The sequence below is a fragment of the Dendrobates tinctorius genome, unplaced genomic scaffold (assembly GCF_039654945.1).
Source record: "Dendrobates tinctorius isolate UK_male_01 unplaced genomic scaffold, ASM3965494v1 ptg000204l, whole genome shotgun sequence".
In the NCBI taxonomy this organism is placed as follows: Eukaryota; Metazoa; Chordata; class Amphibia; order Anura; family Dendrobatidae; genus Dendrobates; species Dendrobates tinctorius.
In genome coordinates this window covers 2,190,503-2,213,344 of record NW_027361871.1, presented here as the reverse complement: position 1 = coordinate 2,213,344, position 22,842 = coordinate 2,190,503, and the positions used below count along the sequence as shown (strand labels likewise).

The window sequence follows — 22,842 nt, the reverse complement described above, 5'->3', positions numbered from 1 at the left end:
GTCCTTTGGCTTAGTTGGTCAAAGAGCCTATTTAGTAAATGGAAAATCTTGATTTTGAATGTCAGCAGTGCTTTCTATTCTTCATCTCATTTTGTGGGTTTTTACCCCAAAAAGAGGACTTTTACTCTTGTTTGTCATCAAATATTAATTTCCCACAGCCCTAATATAGTGCAATTGAGAAAAAAAATTCTCTGCTGTTGAAACACTTTAAAAGGAATTAGAGGATATAATTTTCTTTACAGAATATAGGATCGCATCAAGCTTTACAAATTAAACAAGTGGATTTACAGATCTGACTCTGCAAAGTTTGATAGCAGCACAGGCGTATTGTAAACTTTCATGCTTGAAGTGTCCACCGCTTGGGTTAAAAATGAAAACCAAACCATTCAACACGAAAGAAGAAGCAGATTAATCCGACGAGGATGGGATTCGAACACATGCATGCAGAGCACAATGGATTAGCAGTCCATCGCCTTAACCACTCGGCCACCTCGTCTACATAGCACCTGTGCGTTTAGGTGGGAAGATGTTGAGAGGGTTTTTACCAGTCAGTGTTTTTTCACTGAAGATTGTATGTTGGCTTTTGTCAGAGTTGCCTTATCTCGTCAACTACAGTGCCTGTTGTTTGAAGTTAATTTGGGGAAAACTCTATCAGAAATGAACCAGTGCTGAGGTTTTTAATATCAATTAGTCATAATTTTTCCTCCTTTTGGTTTTGCCATGGCATTTCTTCAATCTGTCTATTCTGTGTCATAACTTGGAAGCAAAACAAGTCCCAAATTTCAGCTGTGCTAAAAGATGGCTCATTCAATTGCAAAACTTCAAAGCCTTTGTCCTCGATACAGCTTCTGTAAATTTGTCAGTCTTTTAAATGAATGCTCTTCAAAATTTACTTGGCTTCTTAAGTGTTATGACTGAGATTGAAATCTTATTCCATGTTTCTGCTCTACGTGGAATGGAACTCAAGCTCAATATTGTTTTGCTGCGCTAACCAGTTGAATGTTCGATTGGTGCTTCAATCTTCCTTGGATTTCAAATGCATGCCATCTTCTGGTGCTGTGGCTTAGTTGGTTAAAGCGCCTGTCTAGTAAACAGGAGATCCTGAGTTTGAATCTCAGCAGTGCCTTGTTTTCATCTCCTCACAAAGAAGCTTCCTATCTTAAAAATAGGTGTTTCACTTGCGACTGATAGTGCAATTGTGAGATTAAAAATCTCTTCTATCTATGAGATATAAAGGAAGAAAGATGGCTTCAAGCATGACAATGTAAAACCAGTTGCTTTTGTTTTGAAATGCCTCCTTTCTATGCATCTCTAATCCGTTTATCCAATGTCTCTCATCTTTATGTCCTTTGGCTTAGTTGGTCAAAGAGCCTGTTTAGTAAACAGAAAATCTTGAATTTGAATGCCAGCAGTGCTATTCTTTCTTTATGTCAGTTTGGGGCTTCTTAACTCTCTAAGCAGGCTTTCTAATGTATCACACCTGTTTGTACTTTGTCTTAGTTGGTCAAAGAGCCTGTTTAGTAAACAGAAAAATTTGAATTTGAATGCCAGCAGTCCTCTTCCTTCTTTATCTCATTTTAGGGCTGTTTAACTCTCTAAGCAGGCTTTCTAATGTATCACACCTGTTTGTCCTTTGTCTTAGTTGGTCAAAGAGCCTATTTAGTAAACAGAAAATCTTGAATTTGAATGCCAGCAGTCCTCTTCCTTCTTTATCTCAGTTTAGGGCTGTTTAACTCTCTAAGCAGGCTTTCTAATGTATCACACCTGTTTGTCCTTTGGCTTAGTTGGTCAAAGAGCCTATTTAGTAAATGGAAAATCTTGATTTTGAATGTCAGCAGTGCTTTCTATTCTTCATCTCATTTTGTGGGTTTTTACCCCAAAAAGAGGACTTTTACTCTTGTTTGTCATCAAATATTAATTTCCCACAGCCCTAATATAGTGCAATTGAGAAAAAAAATTCTCTGCTGTTGAAACACTTTAAAAGGAATTAGAGGATATAATTTTCTTTACAGAATATAGGATGGCATCAAGCTTTACAAATTAAAACAAGTGGATTTACAGATCTGACTCTGCAAAGTTTGATAGCAGCACAGGCGTATTGTAAACTTTCATGCTTGAAGTGTCCACCGCTTGGGTTAAAAATGAAAACCAAACCATTCAACACGAAAGAAGAAGTAGATTAATCCGACGAGGATGGGATTCGAACCCATGCATGCAGAGCACAATGGATTAGCAGTCCATCGCCTTAACCACTCGGCCACCTCGTCTACATAGCACCTGTGCGTTTAGGTGGGAAAATGTTGAGAGGGTTTTTACCAGTCAGTGTTTTTTCACTGAAGATTGTATGTTGGCTTTTGTCAGATTTGACTTATCTCGTCAACTACAGTGCCTGTTGTTTGAAGTTAGCTTGGGGAAAACTCTATCAGAAATGAACCAGTGCTGAGGTTTTTAATATCAATTAGTCATAATCTTTCCTCCTTTTGGTTTTGCCATGGCATTTCTTCAATCTGTCTATTCTGTGTCATAACTTGGAAGCAAAACAAGTCCCAAATTTCAGCTGTGCTAAAAGATGGCTCATTCAATTGCAAAACTTCAAAGCCTTTGTCCTCGATACAGCTTCTGTAAATTTGTCAGTCTTTTAAATGAATGCTCTTCAAAATTTACTTGGCTTCTTAAGTGTTATGACTGAGATTGAAATCTTATTCCATGTTTCTGCTCTACGTGGAATGGAACTCAAGCTCAATATTGTTTTGCTGCGCTAATCAGTTGAATGTTCGATTGGTGCTTCAATCTTCCTTGGATTTCAAATGCATGCCATCTTCTGGTGCTGTGGCTTAGTTGGTTAAAGCGCCTGTCTAGTAAACAGGAGATCCTGAGTTTGAATCTCAGCAGTGCCTTGTTTTCATCTCCTCACAAAGAAGCTTCCTATCTTAAAAATAGGTGTTTCACTTGCGACTGATAGTGCAATTGTGAGATTAAAAATCTCTTCTATCTATGAGATATAAAGGAAGAAAGATGGCTTCAAGCATGACAATGTAAAACCAGTTGCTTTTGTTTTGAAATGCCTCCTTTCTATGCATCTCTAATCCGTTTATCCAATGTCTCTCATCTTTATGTCCTTTGGCTTAGTTGGTCAAAGAGCCTGTTTAGTAAACAGAAAATCTTGAATTTGAGTGCCAGCAGTGCTATTCTTTCTTTATGTCAGTTTGGGGCTTCTTAACTCTCTAAGCAGGCTTTCTAATGTATCACACCTGTTTGTCCTTTGTCTTAGTTGGTCAAAGAGCCTGTTTAGTAAACAGAAAATCTTGAATTTGAATGCCAGCAGTCCTCTTCCTTCTTTATCTCAGTTTAGGGCTGTTTAACTCTCTAAGCAGGCTTTCTAATGTATCACACCTGTTTGTCCTTTGTCTTAGTTGGTCAAAGAGCCTATTTAGTAAATGGAAAATCTTGAATTTGAATGCCAGCAGTCCTTTTCCTTCTTTATCTCAGTTTAGGGCTGTTTAACTCTCTAAGCAGGCTTTTTAATGTTTTTCACCTGTTTGTCCTTTGGCTTAGTTGGTCAAAGAGCCTATTTAGTAAAAGGAAAATCTTGATTTTGAATGTCAGCAGTGCTTTCTATTCTTCATCTCATTTTGTGGGTTTTTACCCCAAAAAGAGGACTTTTACTCTTGCTTGTCATCAAATATTAATTTCCCATAGCCCTAATATAATGCAATTGAGAAAAAAAATTCTCTGCTGTTGAAACACTTTAAAAGGAATTAGAGGATATAATTTTCTTTACAGAATATAGGATGGCATCAAGCTTTACAAATTAAAACCAGTGGATTTACATATCTGACTCTGCAAAGTTTGATAGCAGCACAGGAGTATTGTAAACTTTCATGCTTGAAGTGTCCACCGCTTGGGTTAAAAATGAAAACCAAACCATTCAACACGAAAGAAGAAGCAGATTAATCCGACGAGGATGGGATTCGAACCCATGCATGCAGAGCACAATGGATTAGCAGTCCATCGCCTTAACCACTCGGCCACCTCGTCTACATAGCACCTGTGCGTTTAGGTGGGAAAATGTTGAGAGGGTTTTTACCAGTCAGTGTTTTTTCACTGAAGATTGTATGTTGGCTTTTGTCAGATTTGACTTATCTCGTCAACTACAGTGCCTGTTGTTTGAAGTTAGCTTGGGGAAAACTCTATCAGAAATGAACCAGTGCTGAGGTTTTTAATATCAATTAGTCATAATTTTTCCTCCTTTTGGTTTTGCCATGGCATTTCTTCAATCTGTCTATTCTGTGTCATAACTTGGAAGCAAAACAAGTCCCAAATTTCAGCTGTGCTAAAAGATGGCTCATTCAATTGCAAAACTTCAAAGCCTTTGTCCTCGATACAGCTTCTGTAAATTTGTCAGTCTTTTAAATGAATGCTCTTCAAAATTTACTTGGCTTCTTAAGTGTTATGACTGAGATTGAAATCTTATTCCATGTTTCTGCTCTACGTGGAATGGAACTCAAGCTCAATATTGTTTTGCTGCGCTAACCAGTTGAATGTTCGATTGGTGCTTCAATCTTCCTTGGATTTCAAATGCATGCTATTTTCTGGTGCTGTGGCTTAGTTGGTTAAAGCGCCTGTCTAGTAAACAGGAGATCCTGAGTTCGAATCTCAGCAGTGCCTTGTTTTCATCTCCTCACAAAGAAGCTTCCTATCTTAAAAATAGGTGTTTCACTTGCGACTGATAGTGCAATTGTGAGATGAAAAATCTCTTCTATCTAAGAGATATAAAGGAAGAAAGATGGCTTCAAGCATGACAATGTAAAACCAGTTGATTTAGTTTTGAAATGCCTCCTTTCTATGCATCTCTAATCCGTTTATCCAATGTATCTCACCTTTATGTCCTTTGGCTTAGTTGGTCAAAGAGCCTGTTTAGTAAACAGAAAATCTTGAATTTGAATGCCAGCAGTGCTATTCTTTCTTTATGTCAGTTTGGGGCTTCTTAACTCTCTAAGCAGGCTTTCTAATATATCACACCTGTTTGTCCTTTGTCATAGTTGGTCAAAGAGCCTGTTTAGTAAACAGAAAATCTTGAATTTGAATGCCAGCAGTGCTATTCTTTCTTTATGTCAGTTTGGGGCTTCTTAACTCTCTAAGCAGGCTTTCTAATGTATCACACCTGTTTGTCCTTTGTCTTAGTTGGTCAAAGAGCCTGTTTAGTAAACAGAAAATCTTGAATTTGAATGCCAGCAGTCCTCTTCCTTCTTTATCTCAGTTTAGGGCTGTTTAACTCTCTAAGCAGGCTTTCTAATGTATCACACCTGTTTGTCCTTTGTCTTAGTTGGTCAAAGAGCCTATTTAGTAAATGGAAAATCTTGAATTTGAATGCCAGCAGTCCTTTTCCTTCTTTATCTCAGTTTAGGGCTGTTTAACTCTCTAAGCAGGCTTTTTAATGTTTTTCACCTGTTTGTCCTTTGGCTTAGTTGGTCAAAGAGCCTATTTAGTAAAAGGAAAATCTTGATTTTGAATGTCAGCAGTGCTTTCTATTCTTCATCTCATTTTGTGGGTTTTTACCAGAAAAAAAAGAGGACTTTTACTCTTGCTTGTCATCAAATATTAATTTCCCATAGCCCTAATATAATGCAATTGAGAAAAAAAATTCTCTGCTGTTGAAACACTTTAAAAGGAATTAGAGGATATAATTTTCTTTACAGAATATAGGATGGCATCAAGCTTTACAAATTAAAACCAGTGGATTTACAGATCTGACTCTGCAAAGTTTGATAGCAGCACAGGAGTATTGTAAACTTTCATGCTTGAAGTGTCCACCGCTTGGGTTAAAAATGAAAATCAAACCATTCAACACGAAAGAAGAAGCAGATTAATCCGACGAGGATGGGATTCGAACCCATGCATGCAGAGCACAATGGATTAGCAGTCCATCGCCTTAACCACTCGGCCACCTCGTCTACATAGCACCTGTGCGTTTAGGTGGGAAAATGTTGAGAGGGTTTTTACCAGTCAGTGTTTTTTCACTGAAGATTGTATGTTGGCTTTTGTCAGATTTGACTTATCTCGTCAACTACAGTGCCTGTTGTTTGAAGTTAGCTTGGGGAAAACTCTATCAGAAATGAACCAGTGCTGAGGTTTTTAATATCAATTAGTCATAATTTTTCCTCCTTTTGGTTTTGCCATGGCATTTCTTCAATCTGTCTATTCTGTGTCATAACTTGGAAGCAAAACAAGTCCCAAATTTCAGCTGTGCTAAAAGATGGCTCATTCAATTGCAAAACTTCAAAGCCTTTGTCCTCGATACAGCTTCTGTAAATTTGTCAGTCTTTTAAATGAATGCTCTTCAAAATTTACTTGGCTTCTTAAGTGTTATGACTGAGATTGAAATCTTATTCCATGTTTCTGCTCTACGTGGAATGGAACTCAAGCTCAATATTGTTTTGCTGCGCTAACCAGTTGAATGTTCGATTGGTGCTTCAATCTTCCTTGGATTTCAAATGCATGCCATTTTCTGGTGCTGTAGCTTAGTTGGTTAAAGCGCCTGTCTAGTAAACAGGAGATCCTGAGTTCGAATCTCAGCAGTGCCTTGTTTTCATCTCCTCACAAAGAAGCTTCCTATCTTAAAAATAGGTGTTTCACTTGCGACTGATAGTGCAATTGTGAGATGAAAAATCTCTTCTATCTAAGAGATATAAAGGAAGAAAGATGGCTTCAAGCATGACAATGTAAAACCAGTTGGTTTAGTTTTGAAATGCCTCCTTTCTATGCATCTCTAATCCGTTTATCCAATGTATCTCACCTTTATGTCCTTTGGCTTAGTTGGTCAAAGAGCCTGTTTAGTAAACAGAAAATCTTGAATTTGAATGCCAGCAGTGCTATTCTTTCTTTATGTCAGTTTGGGGCTTCTTAACTCTCTAAGCAGGCTTTCTAATGTATCACACCTGTTTGTCCTTTGTCATAGTTGGTCAAAGAGCCTGTTTAGTAAACAGAAAATCTTGAATTTGAATGCCAGCAGTCCTCTTCCTTCTTTATCTCAGTTTAGGGCTGTTTAACTCTCTAAGCAGGCTTTCTAATGTATCACACCTGTTTGTCCTGTGTCTTAGTTTGTCAAAGAGCCTATTTAGTAAATGGAAAATCTTGAATTTGAATGCCAGCAGTCCTTTTCCTTCTTTATCTCAGTTTAGGGCTGTTTAACTCTCTAAGCAGGCTTTTTAATGTTTTTCACCTGTTTGTCCTTTGGCTTAGTTGGTCAAAGAGCCTATTTAGTAAAAGGAAAATCTTGATTTTGAATGTCAGCAGTGCTTTCTATTCTTCATCTCATTTTGTGGGTTTTTACCCCAAAAAGAGGACTTTTACTCTTGTTTGTCATCAAATATTAATTTCCCACAGCCCTAATATAGTGCAATTGAGAAAAAAAATTATCTGCTGTTGAAACACTTTAAAAGGAATTAGAGGATATAATTTTCTTTACAGAATATAGGATGGCATCAAGCTTTACAAATTAAAACAAGTGGATTTACAGATCTGACTCTGCAAAGTTTGATAGCAGCACAGGCGTATTGTAAACTTTCATGCTTGAAGTGTCCACCGCTTGGGTTAAAAATGAAAACCAAACCATTCAACACGAAAGAAGAAACAGATTAATCTGACGAGGATGGGATTCGAACCCATGCATGCAGAGCACAATGGATTAGCAGTCCATCGCCTTAACCACTCGGCCACCTCGTCTACATAGCACCTGTGCGTTTAGGTGGGAAGATGTTGAGAGGGTTTTTACCAGTCAGTGTTTTTTCACTGAAGATTGTATGTTGGCTTTTGTCAGAGTTGCCTTATCTCGTCAACTACAGTGCCTGTTGTTTGAAGTTAGCTTGGGGAAAACTCTATCAGAAATGAACCAGTGCTGAGGTTTTTAATATCAATTAGTCATAATTTTTCCTCCTTTTGGTTTTGCCATGGCATTTCTTCAGTCTGTCTATTCTGTGTCATAATTTGGAAGCAAAACAAGTCCCAAATTTCAGCTGTGCTAAAAGATGGCTCATTCAATTGCAAAACTTCAAAGCCTTTGTCCTCGATACAGCTTCTGTAAATTTGTCAGTCTTTTAAATGAATGCTCTTCAAAATTTACTTGGCTTCTGAAGTGTTATGACTGAGATTCAAATCTTATTCCATGTTTCTGCTCTACGTGGTATGGAACTCAAGCTCAATATTGTTTTGCTGCGCTAACCAGTTGAATGTTCGATTGGTGCTTCAATCTTCCTTGGATTTCAAATGCATGCCATCTTCAGGTTCTGTGGCTTAGTTGGTTAAAGCGCCTGTCTAGTAAACAGGAGATCCTGAGTTTGAATCTCAGCAGTGTCTTGTTTTCATCTCCTCACAAAGAAGCTTCCTATCTTAAAAATAGATGTTTCACTTGCGACTGATTGTGCAATTGTGAGATTAAAAATCTCTTCTATCTATGAGATATAAAGGAAGTAAGATGGCTTCAAGCATGACAATGTAAAACCAGTTGCTTTTGTTTTGAAATGCCTCCTTTCTATGCATCTCTAATCCGTTTATCCAATGTCTCTCACCTTTATGTCCTTTGGCTTAGTTGGTCAAAGAGCCTGTTTAGTAAACAGAAAATCTTGAATTTGAATGCCAGCAGTGCTATTCTTTCTTTATGTCAGTTTGGGGCTTCTTAACTCTCTATGCAGGCTTTCTAATGTATCACACCTGTTTGTACTTTGTCTTAGTTGGTCAAAGAGCCTGTTTAGTAAACAGAAAATCTTGAATTTGAATGCCAGCAGTGCTATTCTTTCTTTATGTCAGTTTGGGGCTTCTTAACTCTCTAAGCAGGCTTTCTAATGTATCACACCTGTTTGTACTTTGTCTTAGTTGGTCAAAGAGCCTGTTTAGTAAACAGAAAATTTTGAATTTGAATGCCAGCAGTCCTCTTCCTTCTTTATCTCATTTTAGGGCTGTTTAACTCTCTAAGCAGGCTTTCTAATGTATCACACCTGTTTGTCCTTTGTCTTAGTTGGTCAAAGAGCCTATTTAGTAAACAGAAAATCTTGAATTTGAATGCCAGCAGTCCTCTTCCTTCTTTATCTCAGTTTAGGGCTGTTTAACTCTCTAAGCAGGCTTTCTAATGTATCACACCTGTTTGTCCTTTGGCTTAGTTGGTCAAAGAGCCTATTTAGTAAATGGAAAATCTTGATTTTGAATGTCAGCAGTGCTTTCTATTCTTCATCTCATTTTGTGGGTTTTTACCCCAAAAAGAGGACTTTTACTCTTGTTTGTCATCAAATATTAATTTCCCACAGCCCTAATATAGTGCAATTGAGAAAAAAAATTATCTGCTGTTGAAACACTTTAAAAGGAATTAGAGGATATAATTTTCTTTACAGAATATAGGATGGCATCAAGCTTTACAAATTAAAACAAGTGGATTTACAGATCTGACTCTGCAAAGTTTGATAGCAGCACAGGCGTATTGTAAACTTTCATGCTTGAAGTGTCCACCGCTTGGGTTAAAAATGAAAACCAAACCATTCAACACGAAAGAAGAAACAGATTAATCCGACGAGGATGGGATTCGAACCCATGCATGCAGAGCACAATGGATTAGCAGTCCATCGCCTTAACCACTCGGCCACCTCGTCTACATAGCACCTGTGCGTTTAGGTGGGAAGATGTTGAGAGGGTTTTTACCAGTCAGTGTTTTTTCACTGAAGATTGTATGTTGGCTTTTGTCAGAGTTGCCTTATCTCGTCAACTACAGTGCCTGTTGTTTGAAGTTAGCTTGGGGAAAACTCTATCAGAAATGAACCAGTGCTGAGGTTTTTAATATCAATTAGTCATAATTTTTCCTCCTTTTGGTTTTGCCATGGCATTTCTTCAGTCTGTCTATTCTGTGTCATAATTTGGAAGCAAAACAAGTCCCAAATTTCAGCTGTGCTAAAAGATGGCTCATTCAATTGCAAAACTTCAAAGCCTTTGTCCTCGATACAGCTTCTGTAAATTTGTCAGTCTTTTAAATGAATGCTCTTCAAAATTTACTTGGCTTCTGAAGTGTTATGACTGAGATTCAAATCTTATTCCATGTTTCTGCTCTACGTGGTATGGAACTCAAGCTCAATATTGTTTTGCTGCGCTAACCAGTTGAATGTTCGATTGGTGCTTCAATCTTCCTTGGATTTCAAATGCATGCCATCTTCAGGTTCTGTGGCTTAGTTGGTTAAAGCGCCTGTCTAGTAAACAGGAGATCCTGAGTTTGAATCTCAGCAGTGTCTTGTTTTCATCTCCTCACAAAGAAGCTTCCTATCTTAAAAATAGATGTTTCACTTGCGACTGATTGTGCAATTGTGAGATTAAAAATCTCTTCTATCTATGAGATATAAAGGAAGTAAGATGGCTTCAAGCATGACAATGTAAAACCAGTTGCTTTTGTTTTGAAATGCCTCCTTTCTATGCATCTCTAATCCGTTTATCCAATGTCTCTCACCTTTATGTCCTTTGGCTTAGTTGGTCAAAGAGCCTGTTTAGTAAACAGAAAATCTTGAATTTGAATGCCAGCAGTGCTATTCTTTCTTTATGTCAGTTTGGGGCTTCTTAACTCTCTATGCAGGCTTTCTAATGTATCACACCTGTTTGTACTTTGTCTTAGTTGGTCAAAGAGCCTGTTTAGTAAACAGAAAATCTTGAATTTGAATGCCAGCAGTGCTATTCTTTCTTTATGTCAGTTTGGGGCTTCTTAACTCTCTAAGCAGGCTTTCTAATGTATCACACCTGTTTGTCCTTTGTCTTAGTTGGTCAAAGAGCCTGTTTAGTAAACAGAAAATTTTGAATTTGAATGCCAGCAGTCCTCTTCCTTCTTTATCTCATTTTAGGGCTGTTTAACTCTCTAAGCAGGCTTTCTAATGTATCACACCTGTTTGTCCTTTGTCTTAGTTGGTCAAAGAGCCTATTTAGTAAACAGAAAATCTTGAATTTGAATGCCAGCAGTCCTCTTCCTTCTTTATCTCAGTTTAGGGCTGTTTAACTCTCTAAGCAGGCTTTCTAATGTATCACACCTGTTTGTCCTTTGGCTTAGTTGGTCAAAGAGCCTATTTAGTAAATGGAAAATCTTGATTTTGAATGTCAGCAGTGCTTTCTATTCTTCATCTCATTTTGTGGGTTTTTACCCCAAAAAGAGGACTTTTACTCTTGTTTGTCATCAAATATTAATTTCCCACAGCCCTAATATAGTGCAATTGAGAAAAAAAATTCTCTGCTGTTGAAACACTTTAAAAGGAATTAGAGGATATAATTTTCTTTACAGAATATAGGATGGCATCAAGCTTTACAAATTAAAACAAGTGGATTTACAGATCTGACTCTGCAAAGTTTGATAGCAGCACAGGCGTATTGTAAACTTTCATGCTTGAAGTGTCCACCGCTTGGGTTAAAAATGAAAACCAAACCATTCAACACGAAAGAAGAAGCAGATTAATCCGACGAGGATGGGATTCGAACCCATGCATGCAGAGCACAATGGATTAGCAGTCCATCGCCTTAACCACTCGGCCACCTCGTCTACATAGCACCTGTGCGTTTAGGTGGGAAGATGTTGAGAGGGTTTTTACCAGTCAGTGTTTTTTCACTGAAGATTGTATGCTGGCTTTTGTCAGAGTTGCCTTATCTCGTCAACTACAGTGCCTGTTGTTTGAAGTTAGCTTGGGGAAAACTCTATCAGAAATGAACCAGTGCTGAGGTTTTTAATATCAATTAGTCATAATTTTTCCTCCTTTTGGTTTTGCCATGGCATTTCTTCAGTCTGTCTATTCTGTGTCATAACTTGGAAGCAAAACAAGTCCCAAATTTCAGCTGTGCTAAAAGATGGCTCATTCAATTGCAAAACTTCAAAGCCTTTGTCCTCGATACAGCTTCTGTAAATTTGTCAGTCTTTTAAATGAATGCTCTTCAAAATTTACTTGGCTTCTTAAGTGTTATGACTGAGATTGAAATCTTATTCCATGTTTCTGCTCTACGTGGAATGGAACTCAAGCTCAATATTGTTTTGCTGCGCTAACCAGTTGAATGTTCGATTGGTGCTTCAATCTTCCTTGGATTTCAAATGCATGCCATCTTCAGGTTCTGTGGCTTAGTTGGTTAAAGCGCCTGTCTAGTAAACAGGAGATCCTGAGTTTGAATCTCAGCAGTGCCTTGTTTTCATCTCCTCACAAAGAAGCTTCCTATCTTAAAAATAGGTGTTTCACTTGCGACTGATAGTGCAATTGTGAGATTAAAAATCTCTTCTATCTATGAGATATAAAGGAAGAAAGATGGCTTCAAGCATGACAATGTAAAACCAGTTGCTTTTGTTTTGAAATGCCTCCTTTCTATGCATCTCTAATCCGTTTATCCAATGTCTCTCACCTTTATGTCCTTTGGCTTAGTTGGTCAAAGAGCCTGTTTAGTAAACAGAAAATCTTGAATTTGAATGCCAGCAGTGCTATTCTTTCTTTATGTCAGTTTGGGGCTTCTTAACTCTCTATGCAGGCTTTCTAATGTATCACACCTGTTTGTACTTTGTCTTAGTTGGTCAAAGAGCCTGTTTAGTAAACAGAAAATCTTGAATTTGAATGCCAGCAGTGCTATTCTTTCTTTATGTCAGTTTGGGGCTTCTTAACTCTCTAAGCAGGCTTTCTAATGTATCACACCTGTTTGTCCTTTGTCTTAGTTGGTCAAAGAGCCTGTTTAGTAAACAGAAAATTTTGAATTTGAATGCCAGCAGTCCTCTTCCTTCTTTATCTCATTTTAGGGCTGTTTAACTTTCTAAGCAGGCTTTCTAATGTATCACACCTGTTTGTCCTTTGGCTTAGTTGGTCAAAGAGCCTATTTAGTAAATGGAAAATCTTGATTTTGAATGTCAGCAGTGCTTTCTATTCTTCATCTCATTTTGTGGGTTTTTACCCCAAAAAGAGGACTTTTACTCTTGTTTGTCATCAAATATTAATTTCCCACAGCCCTAATATAGTGCAATTGAGAAAAAAAATTCTCTGCTGTTGAAACACTTTAAAAGGAATTAGAGGATATAATTTTCTTTACAGAATATAGGATGGCATCAACCTTTACAAATTAAAACCAGTGGATTTACAGATCTGACTCTGCAAAGTTTGATAGCAGCACAGGAGTATTGTAAACTTTCATGCTTGAAGTGTCCACCGCTTGGGTTAAAAATGAAAACCAAACCATTCAACACGAAAGAAGAAGCAGATTAATCCGACGAGGATGGGATTCGAACCCATGCATTCAGAGCACAATGGATTAGCAGTCAATCGCCTTAACCACTCGGCCACCTCGTCTACATAGCACCTGTGCGTTTAGGTGGGAAGATGTTGAGAGGGTTTTTACCAGTCAGTGTTTTTTCACTGAAGATTGTATGTTGGCTTTTGTCAGAGTTGCCTTATCTCGTCAACTACAGTGCCTGTTGTTTGAAGTTAGCTTGGGGAAAACTCTATCAGAAATAAACCAGTGCTGAGGTTTTTAATATCAATTAGTCATAATTTTTCCTCCTTTTGGTTTTGCCATGGCATTTCTTCAATCTGTCTATTCTGTGTCATAACTTGGAAGCAAAACAAGTCCCAAATTTCAGCTGTGCTAAAAGATGGCTCATTCAATTGCAAAACTTCAAAGCCTTTGTCCTCGATACAGCTTCTGTAAATTTGTCAGTCTTTTAAATGAATGCTCTTCAAAATTTACTTGGCTTCTTAAGTGTTATGACTGAGATTGAAATCTTATTCCATGTTTCTGCTCTACGTGGAATGGAACTCAAGCTCAATATTGTTTTGCTGCGCTAACCAGTTGAATGTTCGATTGGTGCTTCAATCTTCCTTGGATTTCAAATGCATGCCATCTTCAGGTTCTGTGGCTTAGTTGGTTAAAGCGCCTGTCTAGTAAACAGGCGATCCTAAGTTTGAATCTCAGCAGTGCCTTGTTTTCATCTCCTCACAAAGAAGCTTCCTATCTTAAAAATAGGTGTTTCACTTGCGACAGATAGTGCAATTGTGAGATTAAAAATCTCTTCTATCTATGAGATATAAAGGAAGAAAGATGGTTTCAAGCATGACAATGTAAAACCAGTTGCTTTTGTTTTGAAATGCCTCCTTTCTATGCATCTCTAATCCGTTTATCCAATGTCGATCACCTTTATGTCCTTTGGCTTAGTTGGTCAAAGAGCCTGTTTAGTAAACAGAAAATCTTGAATTTGAATGCCAGCAGTGCTATTCTTTCTTTATGTCAGTTTGGGGCTTCTTAACTCTCTATGCAGGCTTTCTAATGTATCACACCTGTTTGTACTTTGTCTTAGTTGGTCAAAGAGCCTGTTTAGTAAACAGAAAATCTTGAATTTGAATGCCAGCAGTGCTATTCTTTCTTTATGTCAGTTTGGGGCTTCGTAACTCTCTAAGCAGGCTTTCTAATGTATCACACCTGTTTGTCCTTTGTCTTAGTTGGTCAAAGAGCCTGTTTAGTAAACAGAAAATTTTGAATTTGAATGCCAGCAGTCCTCTTCCTTCTTTATCTCATTTTAGGGCTGTTTAACTCTCTAAGCAGGCTTTCTAATGTATCACACCTGTTTTTCCTTTGGCTTAGTTTGTCAAAGAGCCTATTTAGTAAATGGAAAATCTTGATTTTGAATGTCAGCAGTCCTCTTCCTTCTTTATCTCAGTTTAGGGCTGTTTAACTCTCTAAGCAGGCTTTCTAATGTATCACACCTGTTTGTCCTTTGGCTTAGTTGGTCAAAGAGCCTATTTAGTAAATGGAAAATCTTGATTTTGAATGTCAGCAGTGCTTTCTATTCTTCATCTCATTTTGTGGGTTTTTACCCCAAAAAGAGGACTTTTACTCTTGTTTGTCATCAAATATTAATTTCCCACAGCCCTAATATAGTGCAATTGAGAAAAAAAATTATCTGCTGTTGAAACACTTTAAAAGGAATTAGAGGATATAATTTTCTTTACAGAATATAGGATGGCATCAAGCTTTACAAATTAAAACAAGTGGATTTACAGATCTGACTCTGCAAAGTTTGATAGCAGCACAGGCGTATTGTAAACTTTCATGCTTGAAGTGTCCACCGCTTGGGTTAAAAATGAAAACCAAACCATTCAACACGAAAGAAGAAGCAGATTAATCCGACGAGGATGGGATTCGAACCCATGCATGCAGAGCACAATGGATTAGCAGTCCATCGCCTTAACCACTCGGCCACCTCGTCTACATAGCACCTCTGCGTTTAGGTGGGAAGATGTTGAGAGGGTTTTTACCAGTCAGTGTTTTTTCACTGAAGATTGTATGTTGGCTTTTGTCAGAGTTGCCTTATCTCGTCAACTACAGTGCCTGTTGTTTGAAGTTAGCTTGGGGAAAACTCTATCAGAAATGAACCAGTGCTGAGGTTTTTAATATCAATTAGTCATAATTTTTCCTCCTTTTGGTTTTGCCATGGCATTTCTTCAGTCTGTCTATTCTGTGTCATAACTTGGAAGCAAAACAAGTCCCAAATTTCAGCTGTGCTAAAAGATGGCTCACTCAATTGCAAAACTTCAAAGCCTTTGTCCTCGATACAGCTTCTGTAAATTTGTCAGTCTTTTAAATGAATGCTCTTCAAAATTTACTTAGCTTCTTAAGTGTTATGACTGAGATTGAAATCTTATTCCATGTTTCTGCTCTACGTGGAATGGAACTCAAGCTCAATATTGTTTTGCTGCGCTAACCAGTTGAATGTTCGTTTGGTGCTTCAATCTTCCTTGGATTTCAAATGCATGCCATCTTCAGGTGCTGTGGCTTAGTTGGTTAAAGCGCCTGTCTAGTAAACAGGAGATCCTGAGTTTGAATCTCAGCAGTGCCTTGTTTTCATCTCCTCACAAAGAAGCTTCCTATCTTAAAAATAGGTGTTTCACTTGCGACTGATAGTGCAATTGTGAGATTAAAAATCTCTTCTATCTATGAGATATAAAGGAAGAAAGATGGCTTCAAGCATGACAATGTAAAACCAGTTGCTTTTGTTTTGAAATGCCTCCTTTCTATGCATCTCTAATCCGTTTATCCAATGTCTCTCACCTTTATGTCCTTTGGCTTAGTTGGTCAAAGAGCCTGTTTAGTAAACAGAAAATCTTGAATTTGAATGCCAGCAGTGCTATTCTTTCTTTATGTCAGTTTGGGGCTTCTTAACTCTCTATGCAGGCTTTCTAATGTATCACACCTGTTTGTACTTTGTCTTAGTTGGTCAAAGAGCCTGTTTAGTAAACAGAAAATCTTGAATTTGAATGCCAGCAGTGCTATTCTTTCTTTATGTCAGTTTGGGGCTTCTTAACTCTCTAAGCAGGCTTTCTAATGTATCACACCTGTTTGTCCTTTGTCTTAGTTGGTCAAAGAGCCTGTTTAGTAAACAGAAAATTTTGAATTTGAATGCCAGCAGTCCTCTTCCTTCTTTATCTCATTTTAGGGCTGTTTAACTCTCTAAGCAGGCTTTCTAATGTATCACACCTGTTTTTCCTTTGGCTTAGTTTGTCAAAGAGCCTATTTAGTAAATGGAAAATCTTGATTTTGAATGTCAGCAGTCCTCTTCCTTCTTTATCTCAGTTTAGGGCTGTTTAACTCTCTAAGCAGGCTTTCTAATGTATCACACCTGTTTGTCCTTTGGCTTAGTTGGTCAAAGAGCCTATTTAGTAAATGGAAAATCTTGATTTTGAATGTCAGCAGTGCTTTCTATTCTTCATCTCATTTTGTGGGTTTTTACCCCAAAAAGAGGACTTTTACTCTTGTTTGTCATCAAATATTAATTTCCCACAGCCCTAATATAGTGCAATTGAGAAAAAAAATTATCTGCTGTTGAAACACTTTAAAAGGAATTAGAGGATATAATTTTCTTTACAGAATATAGGATGGCATCAAGCTTTACAAATTAAAACAAGTGGATTTACAGATCTGACTCTGCAAAGTTTGATAGCAGCACAGGCGTATTGTAAACTTTCATGCTTGAAGTGTCCACCGCTTGGGTTAAAAATGAAAACCAAACCATTCAACACGAAAGAAGAAGCAGATTAATCCGACGAGGATGGGATTCGAACCCATGCATGCAGAGCACAATGGATTAGCAGTCCATCGCCTTAACCACTCGGCCACCTCGTCTACATAGCACCTCTGCGTTTAGGTGGGAAGATGTTGAGAGGGTTTTTACCAGTCAGTGTTTTTTCACTGAAGATTGTATGTTGGCTTTTGTCAGAGTTGCCTTATCTCGTCAACTACAGTGCCTGTTGTTTGAAGTTAGCTTGGGGAAAACTCTATCAGAAATGAACCAGTGCTGAGGTTTTTAATATCAATTAGTCATAATTTTTCCTCCTTTTGGTTTTGCCATGGCATTTCTTCAGTCTGTCTATTCTGTGTCATAACTTGGAAGCAAAACAAGTCCCAAATTTCAGCTGTGCTAAAAGATGGCTCACTCAATTGCAAAACTTCAAAGCCTTTGTCCTCGATACAGCTTCTGTAAATTTGTCAGTCTTTTAAATGAATGCTCTTCAAAATTTACTTAGCTTCTTAAGTGTTATGACTGAGATTGAAATCTTATTCCATGTTTCTGCTCTACGTGGAATGGAACTCAAGCTCAATATTGTTTTGCTGCGCTAACCAGTTGAATGTTCGTTTGGTGCTTCAATCTTCCTTGGATTTCAAATGCATGCCATCTTCAGGTGCTGTGGCTTAGTTGGTTAAAGCGCCTGTCTAGTAAACAGGAGATCCTGAGTTTGAATCTCAGCAGTGCCTTGTTTTCATCTCCTCACAAAGAAGCTTCCTATCTTAAAAATAGGTGTTTCACTTGCGACTGATAGTGCAATTGTGAGATTAAAAATCTCTTCTATCTATGAGATATAAAGGAAGAAAGATGGCTTCAAGCATGACAATGTAAAACCAGTTGCTTTTGTTTTGAAATGCCTCCTTTCTATGCATCTCTAATCCGTTTATCCAATGTCTCTCACCTTTATGTCCTTTGGCTTAGTTGGTCAAAGAGCCTGTTTAGTAAACAGAAAATCTTGAATTTGAATGCCAGCAGTGCTATTCTTTCTTTATGTCAGTTTGGGGCTTCTTAACTCTCTATGCAGGCTTTCTAATGTATCACACCTGTTTGTACTTTGTCTTAGTTGGTCAAAGAGCCTGTTTAGTAAACAGAAAATCTTGAATTTGAATGCCAGCAGTGCTATTCTTTCTTTATGTCAGTTTGGGGCTTCTTAACTCTCTAAGCAGGCTTTCTAATGTATCACACCTGTTTGTCCTTTGTCTTAGTTGGTCAAAGAGCCTGTTTAGTAAACAGAAAATTTTGAATTTGAATGCCAGCAGTCCTCTTCCTTCTTTATCTCATTTTAGGGCTGTTTAACTCTCTAAGCAGGCTTTCTAATGTATCACACCTGTTTGTCCTTTGGCTTAGTTGGTCAAAGAGCCTATTTAGTAAACAGAAAATCTTGAATTTGAATGCCAGCAGTCCTCTTCCTTCTTTATCTCAGTTTAGGGCTGTTTAACTCTCTAAGCAGGCTTTCTAATGTATCACACCTGTTTGTCCTTTGGCTTAGTTAGTCAAAGAGCCTATTTAGTAAATGGAAAATCTTGATTTTGAATGTCAGCAGTGCTTTCTATTCTTCATCTCATTTTGTGGGTTTTTACCCCAAAAAGAGGACTTTTACTCTTGTTTGTCATCAAATATTAATTTCCCACAGCCCTAATATAGTGCAATTGAGAAAAAAAATTCTCTGCTGTTGAAACACTTTAAAAGGAATTAGAGGATATAATTTTCTTTACAGAATATAGGATGGCATCAAGCTTTACAAATTAAAACAAGTGGATTTACAGATCTGACTCTGCAAAGTTTGATAGCAGCACAGGCGTATTGTAAACTTTCATGCTTGAAGTGTCCACCGCTTGGGTTAAAAATGAAAACCAAACCATTCAACACGAAAGAAGAAGCAGATTAATCCGACGAGGATGGGATTCGAACCCATGCATGCAGAGCACAATGGATTAGCAGTCCATCGCCTTAACCACTCGGCCACCTCGTCTACATAGCACCTGTGCGTTTAGGTGGGAAGATGTTGAGAGGGTTTTTACCAGTCAGTGTTTTTTCACTGAAGATTGTATGTTGGCTTTTGTCAGAGTTGCCTTATCTCGTCAACTACAGTGCCTGTTGTTTGAAGTTAGCTTGGGGAAAACTCTATCAGAAATGAACCAGTGCTGAGGTTTTTAATATCAATTAGTCATAATTTTTCCTCCTTTTGGTTTTGCCATGGCATTTCTTCAGTCTGTCTATTCTGTGTCATAACTTGGAAGCAAAACAAGTCCCAAATTTCAGCTGTGCTAAAAGATGGCTCATTCAATTGCAAAACTTCAAAGCCTTTGTCCTCGATACAGCTTCTGTAAATTTGTCAGTCTTTTAAATGAATGCTCTTCAAAATTTACTTGGCTTCTTAAGTGTTATGACTGAGATTGAAATCTTATTCCATGTTTCTGCTCTACGTGGAATGGAACTCAAGCTCAATATTGTTTTGCTGCGCTAACCAGTTGAATGTTCGATTGGTGCTTCAATCTTCCTTGGATTTCAAATGCATGCCATCTTCAGGTTCTGTGGCTTAGTTGGTTAAAGCGCCTGTCTAGTAAACAGGAGATCCTGAGTTTGAATCTCAGCAGTGCCTTGTTTTCATCTCCTCACAAAGAAGCTTCCTATCTTAAAAATAGGTGTTTCACTTGCGACTGATAGTGCAATTGTGAGATTAAAAATCTCTTCTATCTATGAGATATAAAGGAAGAAAGATGGCTTCAAGCATGACAATGTAAAACCAGTTGCTTTTGTTTTGAAATGCCTCCTTTCTATGCATCTCTAATCCGTTTATCCAATGTCTCTCACCTTTATGTCCTTTGGCTTAGTTGGTCAAAGAGCCTGTTTAGTAAACAGAAAATCTTGAATTTGAATGCCAGCAGTGCTATTCTTTCTTTATGTCAGTTTGGGGCTTCTTAACTCTCTATGCAGGCTTTCTAATGTATCACACCTGTTTGTACTTTGTCTTAGTTGGTCAAAGAGCCTGTTTAGTAAACAGAAAATCTTGAATTTGAATGCCAGCAGTGCTATTCTTTCTTTATGTCAGTTTGGGGCTTCTTAACTCTCTAAGCAGGCTTTCTAATGTATCACACCTGTTTGTCCTTTGTCTTAGTTGGTCAAAGAGCCTGTTTAGTAAACAGAAAATTTTGAATTTGAATGCCAGCAGTCCTCTTCCTTCTTTATCTCATTTTAGGGCTGTTTAACTCTCTAAGCAGGCTTTCTAATGTATCACACCTGTTTGTCCTTTGGCTTAGTTGGTCAAAGAGCCTATTTAGTAAATGGAAAATCTTGATTTTGAATGTCAGCAGTGCTTTCTATTCTTCATCTCATTTTGTGGGTTTTTACCCCAAAAAGAGGACTTTTACTCTTGTTTGTCATCAAATATTAATTTCCCACAGCCCTAATATAGTGCAATTGAGAAAAAAAATTCTCTGCTGTTGAAACACTTTAAAAGGAATTAGAGGATATAATTTTCTTTACAGAATATAGGATGGCATCAACCTTTACAAATTAAAACCAGTGGATTTACAGATCTGACTCTGCAAAGTTTGATAGCAGCACAGGAGTATTGTAAACTTTCATGCTTGAAGTGTCCACCGCTTGGGTTAAAAATGAAAACCAAACCATTCAACACGAAAGAAGAAGCAGATTAATCCGACGAGGATGGGATTCGAACCCATGCATTCAGAGCACAATGGATTAGCAGTCAATCGCCTTAACCACTCGGCCACCTCATCTACATAGCACCTGTGCGTTTAGGTGGGAAGATGTTGAGAGGGTTTTTACCAGTCAGTGTTTTTTCACTGAAGATTGTATGTTGGCTTTTGTCAGAGTTGCCTTATCTCGTCAACTACAGTGCCTGTTGTTTGAAGTTAGCTTGGGGAAAACTCTATCAGAAATGAACCAGTGCTGAGGTTTTTAATATCAATTAGTCATAATTTTTCCTCCTTTTGGTTTTGCCATGGCATTTCTTCAATCTGTCTATTCTGTGTCATAACTTGGAAGCAAAACAAGTCCCAAATTTCAGCTGTGCTAAAAGATGGCTCATTCAATTGCAAAACTTCAAAGCCTTTGTCCTCGATACAGCTTCTGTAAATTTGTCAGTCTTTTAAATGAATGCTCTTCAAAATTTACTTGGCTTCTTAAGTGTTATGACTGAGATTGAAATCTTATTCCATGTTTCTGCTCTACGTGGAATGGAACTCAAGCTCAATATTGTTTTGCTGCGCTAACCAGTTGAATGTTCGATTGGTGCTTCAATCTTCCTTGGATTTCAAATGCATGCCATCTTCAGGTTCTGTGGCTTAGTTGGTTAAAGCGCCTGTCTAGTAAACAGGAGATCCTAAGTTTGAATCTCAGCAGTGCCTTGTTTTCATCTCCTCACAAAGAAGCTTCCTATCTTAAAAATAGGTGTTTCACTTGCGACAGATAGTGCAATTGTGAGATTAAAAATCTCTTCTATCTATGAGATATAAAGGAAGAAAGATGGCTTCAAGCATGACAATGTAAAACCAGTTGCTTTTGTTTTGAAATGCCTCCTTTCTATGCATCTCTAATCCGTTTATCCAATGTCGATCACCTTTATGTCCTTTGGCTTAGTTGGTCAAAGAGCCTGTTTAGTAAACAGAAAATCTTGAATTTGAATGCCAGCAGTGCTATTCTTTCTTTATGTCAGTTTGGGGCTTCTTAACTCTCTATGCAGGCTTTCTAATGTATCACACCTGTTTGTACTTTGTCTTAGTTGGTCAAAGAGCCTGTTTAGTAAACAGAAAATCTTGAATTTGAATGCCAGCAGTGCTATTCTTTCTTTATGTCAGTTTGGGGCTTCTTAACTCTCTAAGCAGGCTTTCTAATGTATCACACCTGTTTGTCCTTTGTCTTAGTTGGTCAAAGAGCCTGTTTAGTAAACAGAAAATTTTGAATTTGAATGCCAGCAGTCCTCTTCCTTCTTTATCTCATTTTAGGGCTGTTTAACTCTCTAAGCAGGCTTTCTAATGTATCACACCTGTTTTTCCTTTGGCTTAGTTTGTCAAAGAGCCTATTTAGTAAATGGAAAATCTTGATTTTGAATGTCAGCAGTGCTTTCTATTCTTCATCTCATTTTGTGGGTTTTTACCCCAAAAAGAGGACTTTTACTCTTGTTTGTCATCAAATATTAATTTCCCACAGCCCTAATATAGTGCAATTGAGAAAAAAAATTCTCTGCTGTTGAAACACTTTAAAAGGAATTAGAGGATATAATTTTCTTTACAGAATATAGGATGGCATCAACCTTTACAAATTAAAACAAGTGGATTTACAGATCTGACTCTGCAAAGTTTGATAGCAGCACAGGCGTATTGTAAACTTTCATGCTTGAAGTGTCCACCGCTTGGGTTAAAAATGAAAACCAAACCATTCAACACGAAAGAAGAAGCAGATTAATCCGACGAGGATGGGATTCGAACCCATGCATGCAGAGCACAATGGATTAGCAGTCCATCGCCTTAACCACTCGGCCACCTCGTCTACATAGCACCTCTGCGTTTAGGTGGGAAGATGTTGAGAGGGTTTTTACCAGTCAGTGTTTTTTCACTGAAGATTGTATGTTGGCTTTTGTCAGAGTTGCCTTATCTCGTCAACTACAGTGCCTGTTGTTTGAAGTTAGCTTGGGGAAAACTCTACCAGAAATGAACCAGTGCTGAGGTTTTTAATATCAATTAGTCATAATTTTTCCTCCTTTTGGTTTTGCCATGGCATTTCTTCAG

General features: G+C 37.8%; 12 non-coding genes across 12 annotated transcripts; 2 read left to right on the top strand and 10 right to left on the bottom strand.

Annotated features, from left to right (window-relative positions):
* Nucleotides 1-2,185: 2,185 nt before the first annotated feature.
* On the bottom strand, nt 2,186-2,267 carry TRNAS-GCU (transfer RNA serine (anticodon GCU)). The gene has a single exon. It is a non-coding gene; the product is annotated as a tRNA-Ser (tRNA).
* Nucleotides 2,268-3,956: 1,689 nt separating this feature from the next.
* Nucleotides 3,957-4,038, bottom strand: TRNAS-GCU (transfer RNA serine (anticodon GCU)). The gene has a single exon. It is a non-coding gene; the product is annotated as a tRNA-Ser (tRNA).
* Nucleotides 4,039-4,594: 556 nt separating this feature from the next.
* On the top strand, nt 4,595-4,668 carry TRNAT-AGU (transfer RNA threonine (anticodon AGU)). The gene has a single exon. It is a non-coding gene; the product is annotated as a tRNA-Thr (tRNA).
* A 1,204-nt stretch (nt 4,669-5,872) lies between these two features.
* On the bottom strand, nt 5,873-5,954 carry TRNAS-GCU (transfer RNA serine (anticodon GCU)). The gene has a single exon. It is a non-coding gene; the product is annotated as a tRNA-Ser (tRNA).
* Nucleotides 5,955-6,510: 556 nt separating this feature from the next.
* Nucleotides 6,511-6,584, top strand: TRNAT-AGU (transfer RNA threonine (anticodon AGU)). Its single transcript has one exon. It is a non-coding gene; the product is annotated as a tRNA-Thr (tRNA).
* Nucleotides 6,585-7,643: 1,059 nt separating this feature from the next.
* On the bottom strand, nt 7,644-7,725 carry TRNAS-GCU (transfer RNA serine (anticodon GCU)). The gene has a single exon. It is a non-coding gene; the product is annotated as a tRNA-Ser (tRNA).
* A 1,831-nt stretch (nt 7,726-9,556) lies between these two features.
* Nucleotides 9,557-9,638, bottom strand: TRNAS-GCU (transfer RNA serine (anticodon GCU)). Its single transcript has one exon. It is a non-coding gene; the product is annotated as a tRNA-Ser (tRNA).
* A 1,831-nt stretch (nt 9,639-11,469) lies between these two features.
* Nucleotides 11,470-11,551, bottom strand: TRNAS-GCU (transfer RNA serine (anticodon GCU)). Its single transcript has one exon. It is a non-coding gene; the product is annotated as a tRNA-Ser (tRNA).
* Nucleotides 11,552-15,153: 3,602 nt separating this feature from the next.
* TRNAS-GCU (transfer RNA serine (anticodon GCU)) lies at nt 15,154-15,235 on the bottom strand. Its single transcript has one exon. It is a non-coding gene; the product is annotated as a tRNA-Ser (tRNA).
* A 1,831-nt stretch (nt 15,236-17,066) lies between these two features.
* Nucleotides 17,067-17,148, bottom strand: TRNAS-GCU (transfer RNA serine (anticodon GCU)). Its single transcript has one exon. It is a non-coding gene; the product is annotated as a tRNA-Ser (tRNA).
* A 1,831-nt stretch (nt 17,149-18,979) lies between these two features.
* On the bottom strand, nt 18,980-19,061 carry TRNAS-GCU (transfer RNA serine (anticodon GCU)). The gene has a single exon. It is a non-coding gene; the product is annotated as a tRNA-Ser (tRNA).
* Nucleotides 19,062-22,521: 3,460 nt separating this feature from the next.
* Nucleotides 22,522-22,603, bottom strand: TRNAS-GCU (transfer RNA serine (anticodon GCU)). Its single transcript has one exon. It is a non-coding gene; the product is annotated as a tRNA-Ser (tRNA).
* Nucleotides 22,604-22,842: the final 239 nt, after the last annotated feature.